General features: G+C 39.0%; 1 protein-coding gene and 1 pseudogene across 1 annotated transcript in view; one reads left to right on the top strand and one right to left on the bottom strand.

Annotated features, from left to right (window-relative positions):
- NIBAN1 (niban apoptosis regulator 1) overlaps positions 1-27,754 on the bottom strand; it is a 134,304-nt gene that overhangs the window by 80,244 nt on the left and 26,306 nt on the right. The window lies entirely within an intron of this gene.
- On the top strand, positions 7,944-8,392 carry LOC138375807 (protein MIX23 pseudogene; annotated as a pseudogene).

Raw genomic sequence — 27,754 nt, 5'->3', positions numbered from 1 at the left:
ACAAAAAAAGTCAGGCTTACAGGTTAATTCCTTTTTGTTTGCTTGTTTGTTTTTAAGAGACAGGGTCTCACTCTGTCGCCCAGACTGCAGTTCAGTGGCACAATCAAAGCTCACTGCAGCCTCAAACTCCTGGACTCAAGGGATCCTCCTAAGCAGCTAGGACTACGGGCACCTGCCACCATACCCAGTTAATTTTTTAAATTTTTTTGTAGAGGCAGAGGCCTCACTATGTTGCCCAGGCTGATCTCAAAGTCCTGGCCTCAAGTGATCCTCCTGCCTTGGCCTCCCAAAGTGCTGGCATTACAGGCGTGAGTCACCATGAACGGCCTCTTCTTAAGCTTTTAAATGAGTTTTGTCTGTGAAATTATTTGTGGGAAATTATTTACAAACAAAATCCTTTCTTGGCTTGTTTGTTTTCCTTGACTAGTCTGGAAACAAGGGATGGATATAAGGGTCTAGTTAAAACTTATGTGAAGTCTGAAGAAACTGACAGATTTGTATATTTTTTCATTTTAAAAGATTCTTTTAAAACCAGTTCCCAGTCCTAAAGCAGTTGAACTCAAATCTACTGTTTTATCTACAGTCTTTTTTGAAAGATGCTATTTATAGTAGATTATTCCTAGTGGCCCCATCATTGCCAGTGTTGTCACGACTATCATATACTCTAAAATCTTCTCTGAAATATACAGCTTCCTCCCTATTTTAATTACTTTTAGAAAAGTAGCTTATAAGTACAAAAAGATATAAAAAAAATCCAAACACAATTTTTCTACTTTTCCTTCTAATCTTTTTTCAGTTATTTTTAAATAGTTGAGATTATTATATTTTATATTCAATTTTATTTATTTAACAGTTTATGGTTTTTCCTATGGCATTACCAAAAAAATCATGATTTTCAGATGTCACATTTTTATTGTTACTATGAAAGAGAAAAATACAGAAATTTAAAAATAAGTTTATTTTAACAAGGTGGTAATTTTCTGGGAACTGAGGCCAATCTACATATGAGAAGATTAACCAGGCCTTTGGCACAGTTTCTTATGAACTGTTGAGAATTCAGGTGAAGATTAATTTTGGTAAGCAAGACAAATGGCTCTAAAAAATAAAATATATTTAATAGTTATAAAATAAAGTACAAAATCCACTATTGTTTATTTTCCCCAGAGTTTCTCAAATTGTAAAAGTTTAAAAGTCCTGATGAATTATAACATTAGCTATGGTCTCCGGTTGCTAAGCACCATCACTTCACACCTTGGGGTGGAGAAATTGAAAATCCCAATTCACAATACAGAGGTGCAAAAATCTAATTACATAGAATAATGCCCAAGGACTCTCTTTTTCTTCTAGTAAATGCCTTAGAGAATGGGGATAAATTGGATTCTCCATAATTGAACTAAAGGGGGTATGTGAGTATTTTTAAAGAACATTTATTATTGGTGCTCAAGCGACAGGTTTTTGAACAGCCTCTACTAGGAAAAGGCCAAATGATTCATGGGCAGCCTTGACTATGCAGCCTACACTGCAGAAACTCCACCTTGAGTTAAAAATCAGACACATAGAAACCAATTTCAGTTTTCTATGATTTACTTTGGATATTAATCCACAAAGAGAACAAACAAGCACTTATCCTCCCAAGAGCTCATATTAAATATGTCAAAGTCATTCCAGGACCCTCCCCGGGATCAGAAAGCATCTGAATAAAGCGCGGGCATGCTTAAGAACAAACAATAAAACGCAGTTTCCTGGTTTTCAGAACTCATACTCAGAGAGATCCGAAATTCTGTGAGTAAAGCCAGTAATGCCTGAACTTGCCCTCAGACTGTTGGAGACCCTAAGTTCTTCCCAAACCCTGTTCTGAAAGCAAGCCCAGTATCTTCAATACAGGTACAAAGGTGAGGCCGTCAAGGGCATTCAGTGAGTCCACGTGTACTTACAAATGCTACGTAAGGGGGCGAACACCAGCGCCAGTGGGTAAGCAGAAGCAAAAACAACGTTTTCTACAAATGACCAGAGCCACTGAAATCAATTAAGGTCCCATCAGCACTACATATTTAGCAGAACAATATCTTCAAAGTTAATATTAGTAAGTGAAAACACACTACCATTTTATGTTACAATGACCACTACTTTATTCTATAGAAAAATAAAAACCCCACTGTGGTCAAGTATTCCAGAGAACAGCTTTCTAGAACTTGAAAGCCTTGAGTCTGGCCTCTTTTTTAAGGGAAAAAATATATATATTATTGGCAGGAAAGTATACATGTGTAGACATTTATGCACACATCTTGCTTTAGCTGTAATTAGATGACAGCTCACTTTAAATCTCCTTCCATTTCATTTGAAAAAAGTGCTTGGAAATTTTCAAGATTATTTTGTCATTACCTCACAGCATGCCTCCAATTTTCTCATGACACATGGGATGAGAATAAATCTTGTTTATTTTGCCACTTTCCTAAGCTGTCTAATGTCCCCCAAGAAAGCCACAGATTGGCTGTCTTTTTCTTTATAAAAATGAGAGGGAAGAGTGTGAAAAAGAGAATTAAACTAATCTGATACAGCTGCTTTCTCAGAAGGCATCACAAGAACTATGAATTCATGAGAAATAATAATGTTTTTGCTCATTAGACAACCTTTCTTGGTTTTGAAGAAAATACATAACTGAAATTCAAAAACTGAAATAATGAGATTCCCTTTGCTCTTTTTGTGTCTAATCATAGTTATTAAATCTTTTCTGCATATATTTTATTAAAGGCTCTCAGATTGTTCCAAAATCCTGAAAAGATTCTTTGCTTAGCGATTGCAACCATGCAAATGAACACAACACGCACATTAAAAGAAGTCAGGCCAGACTTAAAATAAACCAGGCAACAAGCCTAGGAATTTTAGTGATTTCTCCTTCCAACACGTTAGGTTCTCTGGTGTCTCCTTCAGGTTTCTCTCTTATTTTCCTCTTTTCCCCTTATTTCATTTCACTTTTCTTCTTTCCACACAGAAGTATATTTCTTTGAAATGCTTTCTTTATATTTTGCATTCCTTCTCTCTTAAGAATCTATGCATTAATGTAAAAAAAAAAATGCATTTCTAGATAACTGTGTTTTGGGCCCGGATATGCTTGTTTTAATAGTCTGGTGATATGGGTAACAATCAGGAGTGGCCTTGGCTAGAAAATTAAAGGTGGCATTGCTAGGCTTGGGAGGGTCCAGGAAAAACTTTGCAAACTATTCAACATTTCTGTAGGCCAGCCGACTGTTTTTTGAAACTATTCACAAAGGTGAAAGAGTACTCACTAGTGAAAATTATTTTAGCATGCTCTAACTCATCCTCACAAGGTTTTGAGAACTGCCAAAATGGTCTGACCCACTGTCTGCTTGATCTGGTCAGGCACTGCATGTCTCTGGACGTAGTTTTCCTGATAACAATCCAAACATCCCCAATAATAAAATCTGACCTAGAATAGTTGAAAATACAGCTCATCACATAGTCAAATTTTATTTTTTTCACAATCTAATGATCTTTTTTCCCTCCGGTTTGTGCTTTCAGTGTATGAATTAGGAAATCCTTCCTTAACCTTTTGTTCATAAGGCTATTCTCCTAGAATATTTTCTCCTAAAAGTGCTTTTTGCATGAAGGTTTTTACAACCTAGAATTTATTTTTGTGTAGAGTATGATTTAGGAATTCATATTTTGCCACACAGATAACCAATTGTTTCATCACTATTTATTGAACAGTCTGCCAATCACTGGCTCAGTTAATCACTAAATTTAAAAATTCTTGAATAATGTATATTAATGAAAAATCATCTAAAAGCTATTGTATGTGATGCTCTAAAAATAGAGACAGAAAAAAAAAAAACCTACCAAAAACCGAATAGTGTTAACTATTTAGGGTAGTATCATGTTTTCTTAAGTCACCTCTTTTGCCTATGGAAATTGCTCTTCCATAAGGTGAGTTCACGTGGCACTTAATAAATGTGCTGGAACCACATGACATCAGCTCTGCTTGGAGTCCAAGTCTCACAGGTAAAATTCACTTGCTTCTAACTAGTTATTACATGCACCAAGGGGATTAAATATGCAGTAGAACTATAAATAACTGAGGCTACATTCCACAGTATGCCTAAGAAAACAACCTGAGTTCATCTGGATAGTAGCATAGACATGCCAACGCTAACCACATTCCAACATCCATATATTGATGAAAAGATCACACAGACTTTTAGAGCTGCATGGGGTCACAGTGGTCATCATCAATGCTCTCCTATTTTCAGATCAGAAAATAATTGGCCCAAGGTCATAAAACTACTTAGTAACAGAACATTTATGAACATTGAAAAAAAGATTGGAGCCAATTTAAAAATTTTTCCTCTCTGTTAATACTATATTGATTTTTATGGAGGAATTCAAGCCCTTTTTTAATTAATGAAGGAATGTAAGTACTCTTTGGTAATAAACACTACATGGTCAAGAAGTCTGGGAAATGATCTTAAATTTAGGTTAAAAGATGTTGCAATGGTTAATTTTATGTGCCAACCTGACTGGGCCACAGGGTGTCCACACATTATTCCGGAAGTGTCTGTGAGGGTGTTTCTAGATGGGATTAACAGTAGACTGAGGAAGGAGATTGGCCAGTCTGTTTTAGTCAGTCACTCTATGTGGGTGGCCCTCACCCTGTCAGACCAAGGCCTGACTAGAACAAAGCCTGAGGAAGAGGCGATCTTCTCCTGCCTGAATGCCTTGAGTTCCAACAATGATCTTTTCCAGACTTTGGACACGAACTGGAACATGGGCTTTTCCTGGGGCTCCAGCCTGCTGGCTTTTGGACTGGAACTATACCATCATCTCTCCTGGGTCCACAGCTTGTCCACTGCAGATCTTAGACTTGTCAGCCTCCATAATTATGTGATCCAATTTCTTATAACTAACATATACATATATATATATGATCTCCTATTGGTTCTGTTTCTCTGGAGAACTCTAACACAGATGTAATCAATTGCAATATATTACTGAGTCCCAACACAATAATCAATTTCTTTCATTTATGTATATTAAACTGTTGGCTCAATAACAAGTTAAAAGCAATGCAAATAGCTAGTGCTTCAATGTAATGAGTTTTAAAATTTATCAGTAGAATCAGCATGCCAATGTGTTCAGAACAGACTCTGAAATACATGGCATCTGTATTTAAAACATTCCATTAAATGATCTACGAAAGACAGTAAAAGCATTCAGCTCGGCTTCCTCCCAGTTGGCAGAGGTTGCCAGCAAGAAGGCACAGACCCAGCAAAGCTCTGGGCACCAGGGAAAACAGTTGACCTTATCTGAGTACCCCTTAATCTCATTCAGGTGTTCCAATTAAGTTGCATCACTGTCTCAATTAAAGCTGCAGTCTTTGCTGGCTAATACCACAAGGCTCCCTGGGAAATGCACTAATTAAGTAGATTTTCTTATCTACTGATTAAGAATCTGTTTTGCACAAAATCAAGGTTAAAAGGTACTGCTACGGACCAGCCCCATCATATGCATGGTATTTGAAATGTTTTTTAACAAAGTTTCTCTGATCTATTTTCTGTATCCTACATGAGCCGAGAGATGAGATGTATTGAGTTATAACAAGATTTTTGTGCGTACATATTTTCCTTAATTATGAAATATTTCAAACATACACGATAATAAAGTGAATAACATATCTAACTGCTACCCAGCTAAATAAAATGTTAACATTATGCCACATTTGCCTCTAAAAAACATTTAAACAAAATATTACAGCTACATTTGCAGACCCCTCTACCCTGCCCTACAACATAACCAGACACCACTATGCTGAAATTGGTGTTTATACCCGTACATCATTTTAGACCCTTACAACATATGTATGTATCCATACATAATTAATATTACTATTATGCATGTTTTTAAACTTGACTCTACTGTCTCCTGTCATTCTGCCACTTGCTTTTTTCACTCTCATTATGGTATATATCATATATACATGTGTATACATACTATATATAATACATATACATGATATGTTTAATTCTAGTTTATTCATTTTAACTATAATTCTAGCACATACTACAATTTATTTCCTTGTTGATGGACTTCTCACTTGTTTCCTCTCTTTTTGCTCTTATAATCAATGCTGATGTGAACATTAGTTCATATATCCCCTGGTGCATATATGCAGGTTTCTCTGGAGCGTATGTTTAGAATATCAGGGCAAAGTGTGAGCATCTTCACCTGCACTTGATATTGCCAACTTGCAATTTGGGATGCATGTCACATCCCACCAGCAGAGCATGAGTCCCTTCCTCTCACATCCTCAGAAACTGTTGGTATTGTCCCACCTAGACATTTTTGTCTATTTCGGTGGGTGAGAAATGGTGCCTTCATTTGCATTTACTAGTGAAGTTGAGCATCCTTTCCTACATTTATTGGGCATTCAGGTTTCTTACTCTGTGAATTCATATCCTCTCCCCCTATGTCTTCTCACTGACATGTAGGCATTGTTTATAAATTTTAGGTATAAATCCTTCTCAGATATAAACATTATAGTAGGTTATCTTTTCCCAGTCTGTGGCTTGTCTTTTCACTTTAATTATTGGGTTATGTTGAACAAAATTTTCAAGTTTAAAGAAGTCAAATTTAACAAGCTTTTTCTCTCTGGTGTGTGCTTTTAGTGTCTGAATTAAGAAATGCTTCCTTAACCTTTTGTTCATGAGGATGTTCTCCTACAATATTTTCTTCTAAGAGTGCTTTTTGCATAAAGATTTTTATAACCGGGAATTTACTTTTGTGTAGAGTATGATTTAGAAATCTATATTTTGCCATACATACAATGAATTTTTCCATCACTATTTATTGAATAGTACAATTTCTCCAAATCTGTATAGCCTCTTCTGGTATATATTGTTTCCACATTTGAGTGGGTTGTTTTGAGGTCTCTATTCGGTTCCATAGGTCTATTGTTGATAATGATACCATTAGTACCATATGTCTTAATTATTATAATGTCATAACAATTTCTGATATCTGGAGAGTAAAGTCTTCCAACTTGGTTCCTCTTCAAATTTTTGTAGATATTTTTCACCCAATGCCCTTCCACGTGAATTTAGGATGAATTATATCAAGTTCTGTGGGAAAACAATGTCAGCATTTTGATTAGAGTAACAATGAATTTAGGATTATTATGAGGCTGACAGCTTTATGATATAGTTTTCCAATCTAAGACTGCTGCTAGCCATATAGCACTTCTGTTTAAACTAGGCAACTAAACGCTTCCTCAGGGCAGATGCAGCCAGTTCCACACCAATGGAGAATGCAACATGGGCTGGATTTTATCTCTGACTGCCCTCCAGCCCTAGATATACTGAATCAGAAATTCAGAGAGTGCCACCCAGCAATCTGTGTTCTAGCAAGCCTTCCAAGCGATGATGATCCACACTGAAGTTTGTAACCACAGGTTTAATCAGCCCCCTATTCAGGGATACTTGGGCAGTTTTCTTTGTCTAATATAAGCAATACTGTAATGAATCATCTTACATAAACCTTTTGTACCTGTGCGGATATATATATATATGATAAATTTGCAGATATAGAAACACTAAGTCAAAGAGTAAATGCATTTGTAATTTTAATAAAAATAGACAAATTGACCTCCATAGGAATTACACCATTTTGAACTGCAACCAGTATCATTTAAGATTGTCATTACCCACAGACTCACCAGCAGTATGTTCTCAAACTTTTGTATCTTTGCCAAGGAGAGACACATCTTTTATGCAGATGTAGAGGGCTAACAAGAGCTCAAGACATATCATCCCATCTACCTGACCTCCATTAAAACTATTAAGGGTTAACAGAGAATGGGAAGAATTATTTCCAGGATAGAAAGTTGGAATGTATATTGTATAGTCTCACAAAAGGAGAGTTGTAGGTCCAATATGGCAGCGCTCAGTGGTGGTATGAGTTGTGAGGAGTTCACCGAGTTCCAGGAATGACTCAAGGTGATAAGGACAACTGATGACAGAATAGTACATGAATTAAACACTGTGTTAAGCACTGCGGTTCCAACAGCTTCCTTTGCAGAGAAAATTGATGCCAGCCAAACCTGTAAACAACTTTATGAGTCTTTGATGGCAGCTCATTCCAGTAAGGACAGAGTCATAAAAAATTGTATAGCCCAGACCTCAGCAGGGAAAAAAAAAAAAAACCCTCCAAGAAGAAAGAGAAAAGAATTTGGATGATTTAACGTGATTAAAGCAACTTAGAAAAGAGCAAAGTTGAAATGGATGCAGTCAGAACTGAATGTTGACGAGTGGTAAATGACAGGAGCTGGAAGATGTTTAATGAACGCTGCCAAATTCACGCCAAGCCTGTAATGAATGAATAGAAAGAGACAGACTCTGTTCTTAAGGACTAAGTCATCATCTCATAAGAGCTAAGCATGACAGATACCAACAGGGCAGGCTTCCTGGGGTGATTTCTGAGCCAACAGTCCAAGACCTTTTGTTGATTTCCGTTCCACTTAGCCAAGACCTCAAGTATAAATAATTCTGATAATTATGGAGAAATTAACTGCTATTTTATTCTGATTCTGTAAAACAAAAGAAAAATTTGTAACTATTAAAATAATTTTCTGACGCAGTGTAAAAAAATTGTAAATGGCAGTTAGATACAACTAATATTGTACTTAGAGTTCTGTATTATGATTCAGGTGCAATTATTTCTTTTATGCAGATTTTTGTAGGCCAGCCTGGAAACATTGATAATATTGTTTCTACAAGATAAAGGTATTCCAGAATCCAAACCACTGATTTAAATTTGAAATATTTGGAGTTACATGAAGGACTGCCTAGACATAAGCAGTGAAACTGTTATATCCACATTGCAAAAAGGAAACATTTTAAAAGTTGATTCTCTCTTGGACCCCGTGAACTTCCTCTTGATTGGACATAGATCAGAGGTGGATAGCTTCCAGGGATGCAAATTTGGTTTATTGTGCTGTCAGATTAGTGGCTGTCGTCTGTCTGCATTCCCCCAATGTGTTACCATTAGAGGTTCATACCAAGCCACTCACAGATGGCCCATTTGGTTTCAGTACTGACACCTAAAAGAAGACTTCTGGGGTTTCAGATATGTCTGAAGAGGGTTGGTTCAATCTCAGCACCGAGCGAACCTTCAATCCTTTCCCTTGAGCAGATTCAATCTCTGCTGAATGAAGCTGGATTTACAGTGCCCCAAGATTCTACTTCAGAAATGTGTAGGTCCACCTCCCTGTTAAACTTGTTCCACCACTTATTAGTTACATGACTTTAGGCAAGTTACTTTATTTCTAGAATACATTTGGCAGATGCGGAAGCCATCTGCTCATCTGCTTTCCTTAAGGGAATAAAATGGGATGTTTTCAGAGTACATGAAGCTCTCCAAATAAAAGATACAGACATTACAAGAGAGGTTATTATGTGCAGAAGCAGAAACTTCATATGCTAATAAATGTGTCTACTATGGTTTCTGTGAGCTCTTCTCATCAAGGAAGCTGATTTGGATAGTATAAATAGATACCAGTGGGTCTGCTTTGTAACAGAGATACTGACACAGGGAAACACAAAAATAGTTATGAGGGGAAGAAGAAAGCTGCAACAGGTAAATAAATTATTTATGTGTAAAGCTAAGGAAGCTTAGGTTGCAAACTGCACTTGAGTTTATATTTAAAATGTTTCACTTTATTTAATTGCAACATATACATGATAAGGTTAGGCTAACTAAGTATTTGAATTTTATTTTACTAGTACAGTAGACGGGGATAACTTAGCTATGAGCAAAAAAATAAAATAAAATAATTCATTAACTTCCCTTTAGCCCCTTGTATAATTTTATGTGTGTGTGTATATATGCACATATATATATATCTCCAAATAAACTATAACTTGGCCAAAGCTTTAAAATGAGGGGTTTTTTAAAGTAAAATATTCAATTTCCAAGAGAAGACTGAAGATTGCTGGTTCCATTTAACATAACAAAATATAAATATTTTATATTTATAACACTATAACAAAAATAAATATTTTTTAATTATTAAAGGAATGAATGTATGAATGAATAAACCGGGTATGTATGAAGACACCATGGTTGGTCCACAACATCCTTTCCTTTTTCTTTTCTCTCTCCCTCTCTTTCTAACTTACTATTCTACTATTCATCTCCTTCAGCCTCCTGATTCCACTCCAGGTTTAGTTTCTGTCGCCACCTATCTTTGACCTCCGGGGTCCCATGGTTTATCCATTTACTACCACAGTCAAGAATATCTTTCATTTTCTTACCCCTAAGGAAATCTTTCTTCAAAATCTGCCCAGCCAATTTCTAGCCATGGATCAACCCATCTGCCCATTTTCCTGGCTGCTTCTTGCAGGCTTCCAAAGCAGTACAGGAAACATTGCAAAGCTGTGCGTTTGGCTCCGCTAAAAACAAAGGGGCCCCACCAAACCTTTTCTTATCTCAACAAGAACTGCCTCTTCCACTTTTCAGAGCAGCCACTGCATCTTCACAGGTATCCTCAGACTCCCTTCTCCAGCCTCCCTTCACTCTCAGAAGACTTCTTTTAAGAAAATAGAGGCTCTGTAAGTCTCATTTCGCTCCTGTCCACCTCTAAGTTCATCTCATCAACCACACTTTCCTCCTTCCTGCCTTTCTCCAAAGGAAGACAATGCAATATTTTCTTCCAAATTGTCACCACATCAATTATGTCCTCTTTCTTGGATCATCATTCTCTTCCTCTCCACTAGTTTCTTCCCACAAGTCCTGAAGAAGAAAAAAAAAATATGCATCTACCTCTCAGGCAACTGCCCTCTCTTTTTCCCTTCATCATCAAACCTCTTGAAACAATATCCTAAATCCACTGTTCCTGGATTCATCACCTCTCTCTGCTTCTTAACAAGCCACTCTCCGTCTTAGAAACGCAGCTCCGGGCTGTACAGCCAAATGACTCCTACGTGTGTGTCCGCCCTCCCAGACTCTCCTGAGCCCCTGCCATGTATTTCCAACCGGCTCCTGCTAAAAAAACCCCACATGGAAGTCCTGGCAGGCACTTCAAACTTGCTCTCCTCTCTCAGTTAGCAGATTCACCATCACCTGGGTGCCTGCAGTGGAAGCCGCAGAATCATCTTTTACTCTCTCTCCTCCTTTTGGAGGAGTTACCAAATCCTGCCCATTTGGCCTTGGGAATCTCTCCCAAAAGCAGCCTCGCCACGAATGACTGGTTCAGGCCCTCATCTCTTGCAAGAACAATCACTGCCATGAGTTCCTAACTTGTCTCCTGCCTCTGCCCGCCCCCCTTGCAGATCTGCTCCTCACACAACCAGCAAAGGTGACAGTGGTCAGGTAACTAACTGACCAGGTCCCTCCCCTAATAAAAAACAAAACAAAACCAAAAAACCACCTTGGGCTCTTCCAGGCTCTTCTCAAGTTGGCCCAGCCCAGATCTCCAGCTTCTCCTCTGCCCACAGAGCATGGCGTGCACTGGCCAAGGCACAGCATGTCCCCACCACGGCTGAGCAAGGCACGTCTCTAACCTTCTGGGACACGTGGAAAAACAAAACAGACTCAAAGTTCCTTTGGGAATAATTTGAAAAGAGAGACCCTTAAGAAGAAAGGAAATGAGCTACTCTGTCATCTGTGGTGCTTTGGACTCGTCTACGTTTGGGCAGTGGCGACAGGTGTCTATGTTTGGGCAGTGGCGACAGGTGAGGGGTGAAAAGCACTAACTCCCCCCCAGGGGGACTCCGTAAACATCCCAGTGACGAGTATAAAACACGTGACTGTGCAATGCCTTCTGTGAGTCAGAGGCTTTTTCATAGTCTCCAGATAAATAAATAAACAAAACAAACCTGACATAATAATGAAAAATAGTGAAATATTTTTTAACTCACATATACTCAAAAATCATCTCCAAGCTGAAGAAATTTCCCTTCGAGTGGAAAGAGATGAAAAGGCTTTCTCAATCAATTACCCGGTAAGAGAAAGAAAAAATATATCTGAGTTGGCATGACTTTAAACAAGTAAGGCCTGCCAGCCCGAGTCAGGGAAATGGATGGCCAGGAAATGAGGCAAACGTTAAAGAGGAAGCGGTTTTGAGCCTTCACCTGGAGGACCCTGAGGAGCAGGAACCCCACACGATGTGTAAAAATAGAAAATCAAGAGTCTCATCTGAAGAAAGAAACTCAGAGCCCACGACTAGATTATCACAAAGACATGGCGTACGTCAGTTAATCCTTTATGGCTACTGGAAGAGTCTATAAGAAGACACATAATGATTGACACATGATTATACATATTTATAGGATACAGAGTGATATTAATGATCAAATCAGGGTAATTAGCAAATTCATCATCTCAAATATTTATCATTTCTTTGTGTTGGGAACATTCAAAAATGTCTCTTTCAGATATTTGAAAGTATATAATAAATTATTAACTACAGTGCTATGAAACTCTAGAATTTTTTCTTCTCGTCTAGTTGTAATTTTGTATCCTTCCACTGGCCTCTCCCCATCCCTCCCACTCCACACTACCCTTCCCCGCCTCTAGTAACCACTACTATACTCTCTACTTCTGTGACATCAACTTTTTTAGTTTCCACAAATGAGCGAGAACATGCAGTATTTATGAGATATGTTAATTATCATAAAATTTAGTAGCTTATCTATTGCTTTAAAGGTATTATATAAAAGTTGGAACAAATAAAAAGTTTCTCCCACCAAAAATAAATTTATCCTCTGATTTCATTATGCATAATAAGGTGTAAAAAAGTAGTAAGATCAGGGAAGTAAAGCATGGTATATTTTAAATTGAATTATAAAATTAAAAATATATTTGTAAATAGACCTAACATGTAAAAATGTATCATAAAGGTAAGCAAAAACAACAAAAAGGTGAACATAGACTTTTATAGAGAGGGAGATGACAAAGAAGTAGAAAAAATAAAACCAGCTGAGCAGAGAAAAAAGACTGGAAAGAAATATACCAACATAACAGTGATTATCATTGGGGAATAGGCCCATGGATAAATTTTTTTTTTCTATTTTTATAAAGGGCTATGCTTTGCAGACATTGTATTTTAAAATGGATAAGAAAGACATTTTCTCCAAAGAAACAGTATAAAGTAATGACCTGCTTAGAGAGCACACAATTATTTGCCCAAATCACACTATTACATATCATTAAATTAGTATTTAAAAATCAAGGCAAATGGGTGACCTATCAACCGCCAAAGCATGGCAAAATCAATCCAATAATTTCAAGAGTAGTTATAATCAATAGTAATCTCCAAAATAGCATCAATTCTGCCATCGTTTTCAAGAATATTGAGATGATTGACATAAGTGATCGATTTATCTAAATTATGATTCTGGGCTCTGGTTATTTTAAGCATGTAGTCCCAATTTTAAAGAACCAGTGATTGTATAATAATGCCAATTTGGACTCATTTGTTTCTCTTCTCACTTTTGCTTTTATATTTTGATTACAACACATAACACTTTTGAAATACATTAAATGCTCATTACATGTACATCAGTAAGTAGAGGGGAGTAGAAGTGGAGCAACAGCCCTCCCACTGCTCCACCTCATCCATTACCTTTTGCACCCCTCCATTTCCATGTGATGCTCACCCACCCTGCCACCCCTCCTCCCCAGCCCACTCTACCTCCACACATGCAAACGATCGTGATGTAAGTGAAAAAAGAACCCAAATATACTGGGAAATATAATAAGCATGCAAAATACAGTCATAAATTATTTTTCTTAACAGTTTCATTCCATTTGGCTTCTGATTAAAACAACAATTTCTGTCCTCATCTATAAGATTTTGCTATCATGGTTTGTCCATAGAAACTCCCTTGCTTGGAATTCCAGCCACTCCTTTTCTAAATCCCAAAATAGTTTATTTCTCTTATCAGTGTTTTTGAAGTATCATTTGCATACAAAAAAATTCACCAAGTGTAAGAGTGAAATTATGTGAGTCGTGACAAATGTTTATAATTGTACAACTACCACAGGATCACGATACAAGATATTTTTATCACACCAAAAACCCAATTAAAAAAAAAAAAGCAGTTCAGATCATCTAACACATAATCACTGTTATTCCCATAAAATCACAATATTTTAAATGCTTCCAAACAATGTTGTCCTTTGACTTACTATGTGAGATTTAGTAAGCCTGGTTTTCTAAAAGTTTGAAAAGAAGGTCTATGCCACTTATTTTTTTTGTAAATAACAATTTCCTGGGATGGTGTTTTTTACCTCAAAAAAAGATAAATATAAATTTTAAGACACTCAGTTTTTAAGAAATAAAACTCACTGTGTAAGAATTTCCCTCTGGAAGTATGTCTCTTTTTCTCCACCAACTGGGTTGTACATTTAAATTTAAATTTTGGTTTTTCCTTAATATAACAATAAAACAAGGACTGGCTAATTGTGTAAGCTTCACAAATACAGAGTCAAAAATGTTAAGGCATGTACCTGATAGATTAAATTTCCATTAAATGCTAATAGGAAGATTCGTCTAACTTTTACTGAATATTGTGCTTGATGCTGTCAACATTATCACGTTTTATCATCTAACCAACCGTAGGACTGCACTCAGCAGCTTAGAACAGAAGCAACCCTGTTGAGATAGTAATAATAGGAGTAATACCAAGAACAGGAGTCAAGAACCCTTCTACCCCAAAAGGCTTCCAAAGGATCACTACATCCAGCTCCAAGCTGAAGTTGCCCTGTTCATGTTCCAATGACCTTGGCCTCCAGAAACAAAAGCAACCAGTGTGTTTACCTTCCACGTCTTTCCTGCAGCCTTTTCAAGACCATCCAGTTGGCTGAACTTTTCTTTATCCCCTTTCACGTCTTCCTACTCAGTATTTCTTTTACCAATAAGTGACTGGAGAGAAACGGGATAGGGTAAAACTCAAATCTCTCCATCTTGCAAATTATCAGCAATGCAGTGAAATAAGTCTTCAGAGATTAAACTCTAGGTACACTGCTGAGAGGAAAGTTTGAAATCTGCTCAATTCAGAGTGAAGGCTGCCAAAACATGCATAGACGTATCTATCAACCTTCAGCCTGGCAGAGGAGGGGACTGACAGTTTGATTTCTCCTGGCAGATTTCCCACATGTCTATTTGTAGTGCAAACTCCACAGCACAGGGACGCCTGAAATGAGCATGCTCAAAGAGATAAGAACGAAACTGACTCAAAGAAGGTAAGTTATGTGATTCCAGTGATTTCAACATATCCTTTCTTGTGGGCATATGGAAAGATATGATTTATGAAATGTGGACCGTCAAGAAGTAAAGCAGAGAAGAAAATCACAAAATCATCCATTAAATAAACTCCTAACTGGTACCTGTCATGGGTGGAAGGGAGCAAGGGCAGATATGACTATGTTGTCTCTACAAATAATCACACAACCACTAACTTGGGAAACAGAGTTTAGGTGCATGGATGCTCTGTGCATGAGCCTCCCTTCCTGCAGAGCCCTTTGGTAAGATGACCATGGTCACTAAAGGTACGTCATGGTTTTAGGATACGTTTTAGTGCACACCAGGAAACCAGAGCCATGAAGGGATGTGGTTCAACCAACTGAGTCTTTAGTGATAAAGGAAATACTTAAGCAAGAAGCAGATTGGTCTGTGGGCACGTTTTAAAGAGAGTGTATTTCATTGTCTCTAATATGCTCATTTTTTTCACATTTCAACATCTCTAAATTGGGAGTGTGTCTTATAATCAACGGGGTCTTATAACTGCCTCCACCAGCTGCTATGTATGTGTGCAATCTTGGCCATGGCTGTTCAGAGTGTTGTCACTTTAACTGAGCTTTGTTTATAGTTAGTGTTGAATTTCATTGCCATTTTACATATCTCTAAAAAATCACACTGCTTCAACACTGAAATAACAAATTATTGTCTAAGTAGAAAAGGTATGGAGATGAATTTGTAGAATAAATTTGTTATTTGTGGAATAATGACTACAATTTCTTATTTTATTGCGAAGCAACAATTAATTGTTTTATAGGATCTAAAGAAGAGGTAAATGAAGTTGAGTTGCATTTGCTACACAAATGTGTGGCAAAGGATTATCTTATCTCATGCCAAGCAATATAAGACAACAGGAGAAAATGCCAAATATCTCAGAAGAGATGCAAAAAATGTCAAAGCAATGAGAAGCCAGTATGACCAACTCATGTGCAGTGCGGGATAATTACTAAACAAAATTGACAGCGCTTTTTTTCTTAAAGGTACATAAAATAGCAGTGTACTGACAATTGAGGTCATATTCAAGTCAATGAAATACCAAAGTCAAGTCTGTCTTTGGCACCCTCTCCATAGTTTTCCCTTCCTTCGGATACCTCATACACTCCCCAGCTATTTCTGCACATTAGTGTTGCCTCTCTTAGAGATACTCATATTTGAAATATCATATCTAATTATGAAATGAGTTATGTGCAAGGCTGGTTCCAGCTGTAAAACTGTTTTGTATTATTCCTTAAAATCATCTAGAACACGCAGAAAATCATAGGTTCAAATATATATGACTCTTTTATTGGTAGCTATAAACAGAGTGCCAATTCATCTAAAAATCATAAATTCTTCTCTTTTGCATATTTGGCTACTTTGATTTGAATTTTATGATTTTCTGAAAAGATTACAAGCTATTAGTAATGTTTAGCATAGTATTTAAGAAAGACAAGATTTGGGCATAAACAAAGAAAAACTTGTCTTCCCCTGTATTCCTCCTTAGTGCCAATCTCTTTTATCTGTTTTCTTTAGCATGTAGAAAAATTATCCCTTCATCCCTATGAATGACTGCCTACAACCAAAAGGAGAAACACAACAGATGGCGATTATAATGGTAAACTCTCGACAACCCAGAAAAATGACAAAAAACTCTCGCCCCCAGAATTTGGCTGAAGACAGAGAAATTAAAGAGCAACGAGACAGAATTAAGTACAAGCTCCCAGTCTGACATCAAAAACCCTCTCAATACTCTCACGATACTCCCAGCTACATTTCACTCTTACTTTTACTACGTCCCTGTGCTCCCGCCGAACTAGAATACTGTTCTGCCACGTGACCTGTGCCTTCCCGCCCATGCTGTGCCCCTGCCTGGAATGCCCTTTCTCCAAGTCCAACCCAATCCTTCACAACCCTACCCATCCTTCAAAGCCTATTCATTCCAATTATATTAAGCACAGTCTATATATAAAATACTGAGGATAGAAATAGAAATTCAGAAGGTCCCTGCCCTAGAATCCACCAATCTGACCTATCTTAAATGTTACGATCTGCAAAGCCCTTTTGGATCCACTCAGCCACCTGTGATCTCTCCTTCCTTTGAATATCCTCCTCTAGTATTTTAGAATCTCTCACTGATCTCCTGCTATGAACCAGGAATAATGCTGGGCACTTTCCCTTACATTTACATCACTTAATCCACACCACATATTCACAAATAGGGTCTCCATAAGACAACTGTGCATGTCAGAAGACTGATGCACATAAATGCACATTCGTGGCAATGCTTGATTAGGGACCAGAACCTAGGTCTATTGACTTTTGTATCTGGGGCTATTTCCATCAATATTTCAGCAACACCCACTTAATATTATTATTATTTGTATGGTTATCTTACTTTATTATAATGAAAGCTTAAAACAAGAATTAAATCTTACTCAGTCTAACATACAGTTTGAACACTCGCTGTAAAAATATCTGGTTTACAGCAGGTGCTCAAACAATGTTTAGTCAGGAAGTTGTGTTCCAAGTATTCTGGTGAATGGCAGCGCTGGTTCATAATCATGGGGGTCTGAGAACCAACTGACCTCCCTGGCATTGTGTGAAATGGGGACATATAATCCTTATTGGAAGTTGGGATAGAGGGAAGACGAGAGCTGAGAAGGATCTCAGAAGGTATATGGGAAATCATGGGTTCAGGAAAGGAGCAATAATCGATGATGACCTGATTGAGACTGGAAGGTCTAAAGCAAGCAACATTTAATACATAGAAATGTATTCAAAGAAAAAAATGTGAAAATGGGAATGAAATTTGCAAGAATTCAGACTGGCTTGATCAAGCTCTGTTCACAGTTCTGTGTGACACATAGGTAAAGTTTAGTTGGGTAAATCCCGAAGTCTGAATCCCGGGACTCCAGTGGAATCAAGAGTTATTTTTTTTTTTTCAAGCTTTGACCTGGGATCCAAAATGAAAAACAATCCTCCTTCTCCAGGAACTTATGCAGCTGAGAGAGAGCTCAAGTTGAATCTAACGGTAGAAGCTGGTCCCATAGTAGAAAGGGCCTCCATCTCATGGGTGAAGGCAAATGCAGATGAGAGAGTCACAGGATTTCAGAATTGGAAGGAGCCACAGCTATAATCTAATCCAACCCATTCTTGTGATAGATGCAAAAACAGGGGAGAGCTAAGAGTCTATTTGAAGGTTTACACTTATGCTAAACTAATTAAGTAACATGAGCTCACCCACTCAGAACTGACCTCATCCAAATATAGCTGTGTTCCCAGATTCCACCAGCAGTCAGTGAAAGCCACACATACTCGGAAGGAGCACACATGTGCTCTGCTAAACCATGGTGGATGCTGGAATCAGAGGACCCTGAGAGAGAAAAGAACAGGCGAGCTCACAAATTCCAGGATTGTAGTTTAGAGGCAGATGGTCTCCTTGGTTTTGATCCCCCGGAGAGTGAAAGTAGAAAGCTTTCCAAGGGCAGTGGGGATGGAGGGCCATCCAAAGGAGCTCTCTGTTGGGGCTCATATTTCTCATACTCCCATGTTGTTGCCTCCTGGTTTGTATTGGTTTCCTGTGGCTGCCGTAACTAATTACCACAAACTTGGTTGCTTAAAATAACAAACTTATTCTACAGTTCTGGAGGCCAGAAGTCTAAATCAGAATCACTGGGATGAAACCAAGGTATCAGCAGGCGCACCCTCCGTCTAGCAGGGCCATACGCCCTCCGGACTCTCTAGGGGCCAATTTGTGCCTTGCCTCTTCTGGCTTTGGTGGCTGCTGGCACGCCTCAGCTTGTGGCCGCAGCAGTCCACGTTGCCTCGGTCTTCACATCGCCATCTCTTGTGTGTGTGCGTGCGTCTAGCCTCCCTCTGCCTTTCTCCTATAAGGATGTATTTAGTGATTGCATTTAATCGCCTCACCTCAAGACCTTTAGCTTAATCACATTTGCAAAGACCCTTTTTCCAAATAAGGTAGCATTTACAGGTTCCAGGGATTACGACCTGATATCTTTGGGGAACATTCTTCAACCTACTACCCCACATTCATAAAATTCATCCCCATGATTAACATAAAGATACTTCCAAATAAAGAAACCAAGGTTCTTGTATGAAGCCACACTGCAAGACTCTTCTCTGTCCTAGCCTTTTCCTCCTTACACGGGGACATTTCTTTTTCTTTATAAAGAATTAATTGTAAGTTCATCTAAGGAAGCAATAAATATTAGGCAATACGAACTACCTAGATATTCATTCCTGATGTCTGTTGAGAGCTGATATATTTTTTTTTCCTAGAGGCAGGGTCTTACTATGTAGCCCAGGCTGGGTGGGGTGCAGTGGCTATTCACAGGTGCTATCCCACTACGGATCAGGACGGGAGTTTTGACCTGCTCCATTTTGGACCTGGGCTGGTTCACCCCTCCTTAGGCAGCCTGGTGATGCCCCACTCCAAGAGGTCCCCATATTGAGCCAAACTTAGTGCATACACCAGACTGGCATAGCGCCCTACAGCCCAGAACTCCTGGGCTCAAACTACCCTCCTGCCTCAGCCTCCTGAGTAGCTGGGACTACAGGTGCAAATGACCACGTCCAGCTGTTAATAGCTGATTTCCAAATCATTCCTAAGGTGGTTCTGGAGGTCACACAGCTTCTATTGACCCACTGGAACCCTGCTACTCCAGAAAGTGGCACTCAGGACTTCTCCCTTTCTTCTCCACACCACCACACAGAAAAGGCCCAGTTATACTATTCCCTTGCAGACAGGTGAAGTTTGTATATTGTTTGGTTCATCCATTATCTCAATAAATATTTCTTAACTACCTCTAACGAGCCAGACACTGTGCTAGTCTTTGGAGACACAGAGATGAAAGGTGGGGCTGACGCCTTCGGGGAGCGCGGGCAGAAGTGGAGAACGGCAAACACAGTAAACCTGACGGACGTCACAATAAAAGGGAACACAGGTGCTGGGGGAAGCTAAAGCAGTGGAGCAACACATTGAGGAATGAGTCAGGTTCTAGAAACAGAAAGAACTGGGTTCAAATCCTAGCTGACCACTTAGTTCCTTACTGCATGACCTTTGGCAAATTACTTAAGCTCTTTGAGCTCTGCTTTTCTTACCTGTAAAGTGGAGACAAACACCACCCACGTTAAACAGCTATGTGAAGTATAACGCAGGCAAAGTACTTGGCACATTGCAAGTTCAAGGAGTAGCCAAGTCTGCCTGAGGGCCTGGGGAATCTTGACAGAGAGGTCAGGCTTGAATTGAGGTAAGGCCGGCAGGTAGAGCTTGGTCAGGCCCGTCAGGCAAAGGCTGAAAGGGAGGGGGTGATTGGAAAGAGGGTCACAAGATGAGGCTGGAGAGGTGAGCAGGAGCCGGTCATTGAAATTAACAGGCAGCCACTGCAGACCTTCAGTGGGGAAGTGACATGCTCGGATTTACGCAGATGTGTCAAGGATGGTTTGGGGAACACAAAAAGATTAGAGTTAGAGAGATCAGTGACAATTTGGTGCATAATCCTGACAGAAGTTCACAACAGCTTGAAGTCAAGCAGTGACATGGAAATGAATAGGAGAGGAGGACTATGAAAGACATTTTGGAGTTAGGATTTACTATTTAGTGGTGGGTCGTCTGCGGCAACTGATGGAGAGGAAACAGACAAGGATGGCTCCAAGATTCTCAGGTCGTATCTGCATCATCTCAAAAGTAAGAGAATCAGTCTGCCCCCCTTCCTTCCCTCCTTCCTTCCTTTTTTCTTTTTCTTTCCTTCTCTCTCTCTCTCTCTTTACCCTCTCTGTTTTCTTTCTTTCTTTCTAATAAAATCAAATCTTTCTTTTCGAATCAAAGAAGAAATTTAAACCGGGACAGGAATACAAAAGTATGTTGGACATATTTTTCAGCTTTCAAGTGGTTGTTTTGACATCGTGCAGCCACTATAAATGTATTTTTAAATCCTGTTAAGCTTCCTATTCAGAAGATTTAATGATTCTAATGGAGCTCTCAAGTTAAAGCATACTTCTCACTAATAAGAAATCATCGAGTGCTCAAAGAGCTTAATGCCAAATATTAATAAAATATTAAAGGTAGAATTTTAGAGTTTGCCCCAATAATCATGACCGACATGCCACGGCCAGTGTTAAACCACATCTTTAAAAGCTTGCTGCAGAAGCTAAATTGGGTTACGTGGGCTGGGTTATGTTAGCTCACATCCATTGGCTAATTTACTCCTGAAGCAAATTGATTAGCATCCCATCTAGCAAGGATTATGCATTATTTTGACATACTTTTCTGAGAATTTTGCTTGTCTTGCCCTGACGAACATTCATTCAACCTTTCATACATGTGCATCGAGTTGCAATTATATGCAACTGTCCTAGAAGCTGCAGAAGTATTAATCTAAAGGAGAACACGGTTTGGTGCCAAGGCAAAGGTGAGATCCAGCAGGTTCAGAACAAAGTAGAATGCAGCGGGTACCACACAGGAGGCTTCTCATGGAAGCCCCTTTGCCAAAAATGCCTGCCTGCCTCCCTGCCCACCTGCCTGCCTTCTTCCCTTTCTCCTTCTCCTGGTCTCAATTCAAACATTATTGCCTTTAAGAAGCCTTCTCTTTTTAGGCAGAATTTAAAGTTTCCTTTTTGGAATTCACAAAGCCCCTTCTGAACACATTTTTAAAGCATTTATCACATAATATTTAAGAATGACTAACTGGTTTTAAGTCCCCATTTTGCCACTTGTCATCCAAAGGACTTTGGGCAAGTTACTTTACTTTTTTCTGCGCTGATTTCCTCATCTAGGAAATGGAGATACCAATACCTGCAGAACTGGCTATGATCACACGGAGCAGGTTATATCAAGGGCTCAGCACCAACCTACCAGTGTCAATGCTCAACAGGTGCTAGCCACGACGATTATCATTGCATACTTAGAGCTCTGTCTCCCGCACTAGACTGTAAAGCTCTGGTGGGTAGGGATACATTCATCTTTATATCTCCAGACTCTGGCAGGGCACTTGGAAAATGTTGAATACATTAAAATGTTCAGTGGCCAATATCCTGTTCTGGAAGTGTCTCTGAGAAGATCCTCTGGAGAAAATATCCAATTAGTAGATGATGATTCCGAATTTAAGCTCAGAAGAAAATCATCCAAAAGGAAGGATAGATTTGAGAGTTGTGTACAGTAGTGATATCAAGAGATAGACTATAAAGATAGAAGAGAGAAAGAGAAGACACAGCTTAGAATAATCTCACTTTTCCCAATTTGGAGAAGAAAGAAAAAACAAGGACGGTGAGAGAGGAGGGTTGGTCAGGTTGGCTAGGGAGAAGGGAAAAAAACCACAGGGCATCCTTGTCCACGGAACCCACAGGAAAAAAGAGATTCAAATGAAAGCAGTTGTATCAATAGTGGCAAATATTGGAGAAGAGGAGAATGAAGACTGAGAAAAATGTATGGATTCATGAATAGAGGTCACTGCTACTACGACAGGGGTTTTAGCAGACAAGTGAAGGTGGAGTACAGGGTGGTAAGAACTGACAATGAAAGTGATGAATATGGAATCCTACTCTTGAAAACAAGTTGAGGGTGAAGGAAAGGAGAGAGCCCTCCCAGGGGACACCAGCTCAAACCATCAAAGGGATTTCTTGGCAGTGGGGATGGAAGCAGAGACATGGTGTGTGTGAAATGGGAAAGACTTTTGCCTGTTTCCAGGATGAGGAGAAGAAACCAGTGAGGAGGCAAAGTCTCTGGATCCAGAGTAAGAACAAAGGGAGGAAGTAGCCAGGTCCTGGGCTAAATTGGGATTATGGGGCGACACCCCTTGCCCCAGGTAGTGGCTAATTCAGAGACCATGCTGGCAAGAGACCTCAGCGGCCAAAGCCCCTGGATTGCAGAACTGTGGCTGGACCTCAAGGCTAAATAAGAATCTCCACGTCCACGGCAAAACACACCGAGATTTGAAGAAATCATTGATCTTGGATGGCAGCAAGAAAGCATTATAGTGAATAAATTTCCCCAAATAACTTTAGCAGGCCTGTCAGTAACTTGGAACTTCTTAAATTTTTCCAATTGTGTAACATCACAGACTTCCCTCGACACCACTCAGCAGCGAGTGGCTTTAAAACACAGGAAAGAAAACAATTTATGATTTGTTGCATTTAAATGCTTTTCTGATGGAAGCACAGTGATGAATACATAGTACCTTAATTTAGTGTAAATTAATATACCATAATTTATTTTGGTAAGGGGCTGACGAAAGGACTACTATTGTTTTAAAACCTTCTGATAATAATATGATTCTTATGAACTTACTATTAAAGCAGGCATTTGGCAAGAAAGTTAAGAAAATCAGTTGTAAAATAATTTTTTTGTAAAACTTTTCTCATTTGTTCTGTGAGTAAAAACATATTCTGCATTCTCAGTTAATAGAGGAAATAGATAATCTTTGTTGAAATGTGAGGAGGCCCTTTCTGTTTCTGAGTGGAAAAGGTATGGTGAAATCCTCCACATTTTGTCACTCATTCTGCATGAGATGCGGTTGAATAGACTGACTTCCTACATCTCCTGGCTGTGAAAAGGACAACATGCTGCAAACAGGTACAACAGAAAAGTCATCCAGACACACTGGAGTTTATCCTTTCTTATATCCCAATTATTTTCTGATTCACATTATGGGAAAATTTGACGTACATTGTATTAATTCTAAACATGACTTAGAATAATACACAAACCATTCAGGGATTCAGCAAACAGAAGAAGGAGGAAAAGGAAAGGGGAGAGTTTGAAGAAAGGAGAGGAGAAATTGAGGCAAGTAAACTAAAGCCAATTGAAGCTATTTGGCATTCCTTTCCCTCTCAACTCCAACAAGTGTAATTCTACATTAGAAAAGTAAACATCTAAAATGTCAATACTTTCATTTATTTTTTTTATTTTTTTTTTATATATATATATTTTTTTATTTCATCTTATTGTTATGGGGGATACAGAACTGCAGGTTACATACGTTGCCCATGTACTGCCTTTCCCCGCAAGTCAGAGCTCCAGGCGTGTCCGTTCCCCAGATAGTGCGCGTTGCACCCATCATGTAGGTATAAATCCCTCCCTTCCCCAACCCCCCTTCCCGAGTCAGCACCTTCAAGTGTTACCATTCCCCAAACAGTGCGCAATGCACTCATTGTGTAGGCATACACCCATCCCCTCCCCCACCCCCCACTTCAGTCTGATATCCGATTGGTGTCGTTCCCAGATGTGTATTTAGGTGATGATCAGGGAAACCAATTTTCTGGTGAGTACATGTGATGCTTGTTTTTCCATTCTTGGGATACTTCACTTAATATAATGGGTTCCAACTCTCTCCAGGAGAACCATAGAGATGTCGTATCTTCATTATTTCTTATAGCTGAGTAATATTCCAAGGTACACATATACCATAGCTTACTAATCCAATCATGCATTGATGGGCATTTGTCACGAGAATAAACAGACCACCTACAGAATGGGAAAAAATTTTTGCATACTACACATCAGATAAAGGACTGATAACAAGAATCTATTTAGAACTCAGGAAAATCAGCAAGAAAAAATCAAACAACCCTATCAAAAAGTGGGCAAATGACATGAATAGAAACTTCTCAAAAGAAGATATAAGAATGGTGAACAAACATATGAAGAAATGCTCAACATCCCTAATCATCAGAGAAATGCAAATCAAAACCACAATGAGATATCACTTAACCCCAGTGAGAATGGCCTTTATCAAAAAAACCCAAAACAACACATGTTGGCGTGGATGTGGAGAGACAGGAACACTCATACACTGCTGGTGGGACTGCAAACTAGTGCAACCCCTGTGGAAAGCATTATGGAGGTATCTTAAACAGATTCAAGTAGACCTGCCATTTGACCCAGCAATCCCATTATTGGGCATATACCCAAAGGAAAAAAGGTCATTGTGTAACAAAGACACATGTACCCGAATGTTTATAGCAGCACAATTCACAATAGCAAAGATGTGGAAATACTTTCATTTAAAGAACATGGGAGAGATCCCTGGATCTCCTGAATTCAGATCCCTGGGGGTGGTGGGGAGGGAGGGTGGCACCTATATCTTGCAATACTCGTTGCTTTACTCTAGTTACTAAAACCAATTAGAAGTGCTTCCCACACTAAATAACATCACAGACTGGTGTCTGTTGTCATGTTCCTGCAACATTCCAGAGATACAGACACAACTGGGCTTAAACAACAGGTCACCTGCTCAGAGATTGCGCATATTTGCCCTAATGTGTAATAAATTCTTCAACCACTCATTCTGTAGCTGTCTGACCTCACATGTAATTCAGGTGTGGTCCCCGCAATTCTTCTTAAGAAACAAGTCATGTGAAAGTATTAGTGGCGCCATGAATGGCGTCTCTAGGACCTGGATCAGTAAGGAGGGGCAAGTCTGTAATTGAAGTTTTTGAGGTTACATCTCAGTTGATGGAGTCAGTTGCTCTAACAGAGAAGTGCAGAGAGCAGGTGAGCCTCCCACGAGAAGGGTGTTCACAGTTCTCAGGAGAAGAGGGAAGTTTTTAACCATAGGGAAGGATATGGAGACAGCTCAAAGACAGGTGATTTTAAAATAGAGGACTGATCTTGATTCAACTTCCCACAGCTCATAAACAATAACAGACACTACATTAAGACATGCATGGGCCGGGCATGGTGGCTTACACCCCTAATCCCAGCACTTTGGGAAGCCAAGGCAGGAGGATTGCTTGAGGCCAGGAGATGGAGACCAGCCTGACCAACATGGTGAGATCCTGTCTCTACAAAAAAATAGAAAAATTAGCTGAGCATGGTGGCACACTCCTGTAGTCTCAGCTACTCGTGAGGCTGAGGCAGGAGGATCACTTGAGCCCAGGAGTTCGAAGTTGCTGTGAGCTATGATGACCACACACTCTAGCCCCAGCAACAGAGCGAGTCCTTGTCTCAAAAAAAAAAAAAAAAAAAAAAAGACAAAGTAGAATATCATAATAGTATAATAGTGCCTACAGTTTAAAAAAAAAATTAAGTAGACAATTTGAAGTTTAGTGAGGTCCCTGTGTTATTATTTACTCAAATACACACAAATTATTGACTGTAGAATAATTTCTGAGAGTCAACAGAGCTCATAATGAAAGCTATATAGGCCAAGAAATACAATAATAAACTATCAGAAAAATAACTTAGTAATTATGGTATCTTTGCACTTCCTATGTGCATGAAGTTATGTTTTGTTTTGTTTTTTTAGTTCATTTAGCTGTTTTCAATTTAAAAGAGGAAATGCATTCTGTCGGTTATAAAATACAAAAACACTTAGCTTTGGAGCAAATCTCTAGCACAGCAGGAAGAACACAAATGAAATCAACAGAAGCCTTGAATTTCATCACCTGTTTGAAAAAGAAATCTTTACAAGTACATTTAAAGGGAAAACTTTAATCTTAGATACATGTGCAGTAGAAATGTGCCGAGAGCTGCTGTTTTTAAAAGAACCACGTTTCTCCCAGACGCCGTGTACCGGTGTGCCCTACTCACTGCCACACGCAGCACAGCGGTAATGGCTGGTGGGAGCAGTCTCTCACCCCCAAACTGTGACTCAGCACTGACAGCACTGCCAGCCCCCGTAACTGGTCACAGCGAGTATGACAAAGCCACCTTCATGGCACTAGAAAATCAAAAATGTTTTGGAAAAATCCTCAACCCAGAAGAGGAAGAAGTACCAGGCAAAGATAAGAGAATCAGTGAGAATGTGAGCCAAGTGTTTTGCTTATTTTGGAATGATCTAAGATGTCTCTAGAAATTTGATAGACAGTTTTGTGATCTAAGATGTCTATAAAAATGGTTCAGTTTGGTTCATACGCCCCTGCTAAAAGCTTTGGATACCAGAAATATGTACGTAGACACAAAATGCTGCCACTTCGAATTCCCTGACCTCGAGTCAAGACTTTTTGATTTAGATGTCTGTGAAGAATCCTTCTGAAGCTGGTAAGCCTAAGGCTCCCAGTTACAAAATTAGATCAGAATGAGTTCCATGGGAAGCCCTCACTGGCCACAAATGGAAGGACAATGGGCTTGGCCTGAAAGAATAAAGGAAAAAAGGAGAGATGCTTTAATTCAGACTTAAATTCAATTTTTAAAATGATAATTCTTTGGTATTAACATAAGCGCCTGATTGCTGCAACTTTAATATACCAATGCATCAATGCCATTTCTTAGACAGAAGTTTCTGTTTTCCTAACAGAAGCAAAGAGGTTGTATTTGGGGTTCAGGTTAATGAAGCAAGCACATGCTGGTACTGAATGACACAGAGAAAAATGACCATACTATTTAGAAGTTGACCACGTATCTTGCTGCTTGAATATTTGCAACTTGCTAAGGAAATGCAGTGTAACAAGTCAATACCAATAACTCAGCAACTGCAAATTATTGTGCAAAAATGACTCCCAGAATCT

This window comes from Eulemur rufifrons, chromosome 27 (genome assembly GCF_041146395.1).
Source record: "Eulemur rufifrons isolate Redbay chromosome 27, OSU_ERuf_1, whole genome shotgun sequence".
NCBI classification, from domain to species: Eukaryota; Metazoa; Chordata; class Mammalia; order Primates; family Lemuridae; genus Eulemur; species Eulemur rufifrons.
Note: the sequence above shows the minus strand (reverse complement) of the source record. Positions and strands in the feature narration are given on the sequence as shown.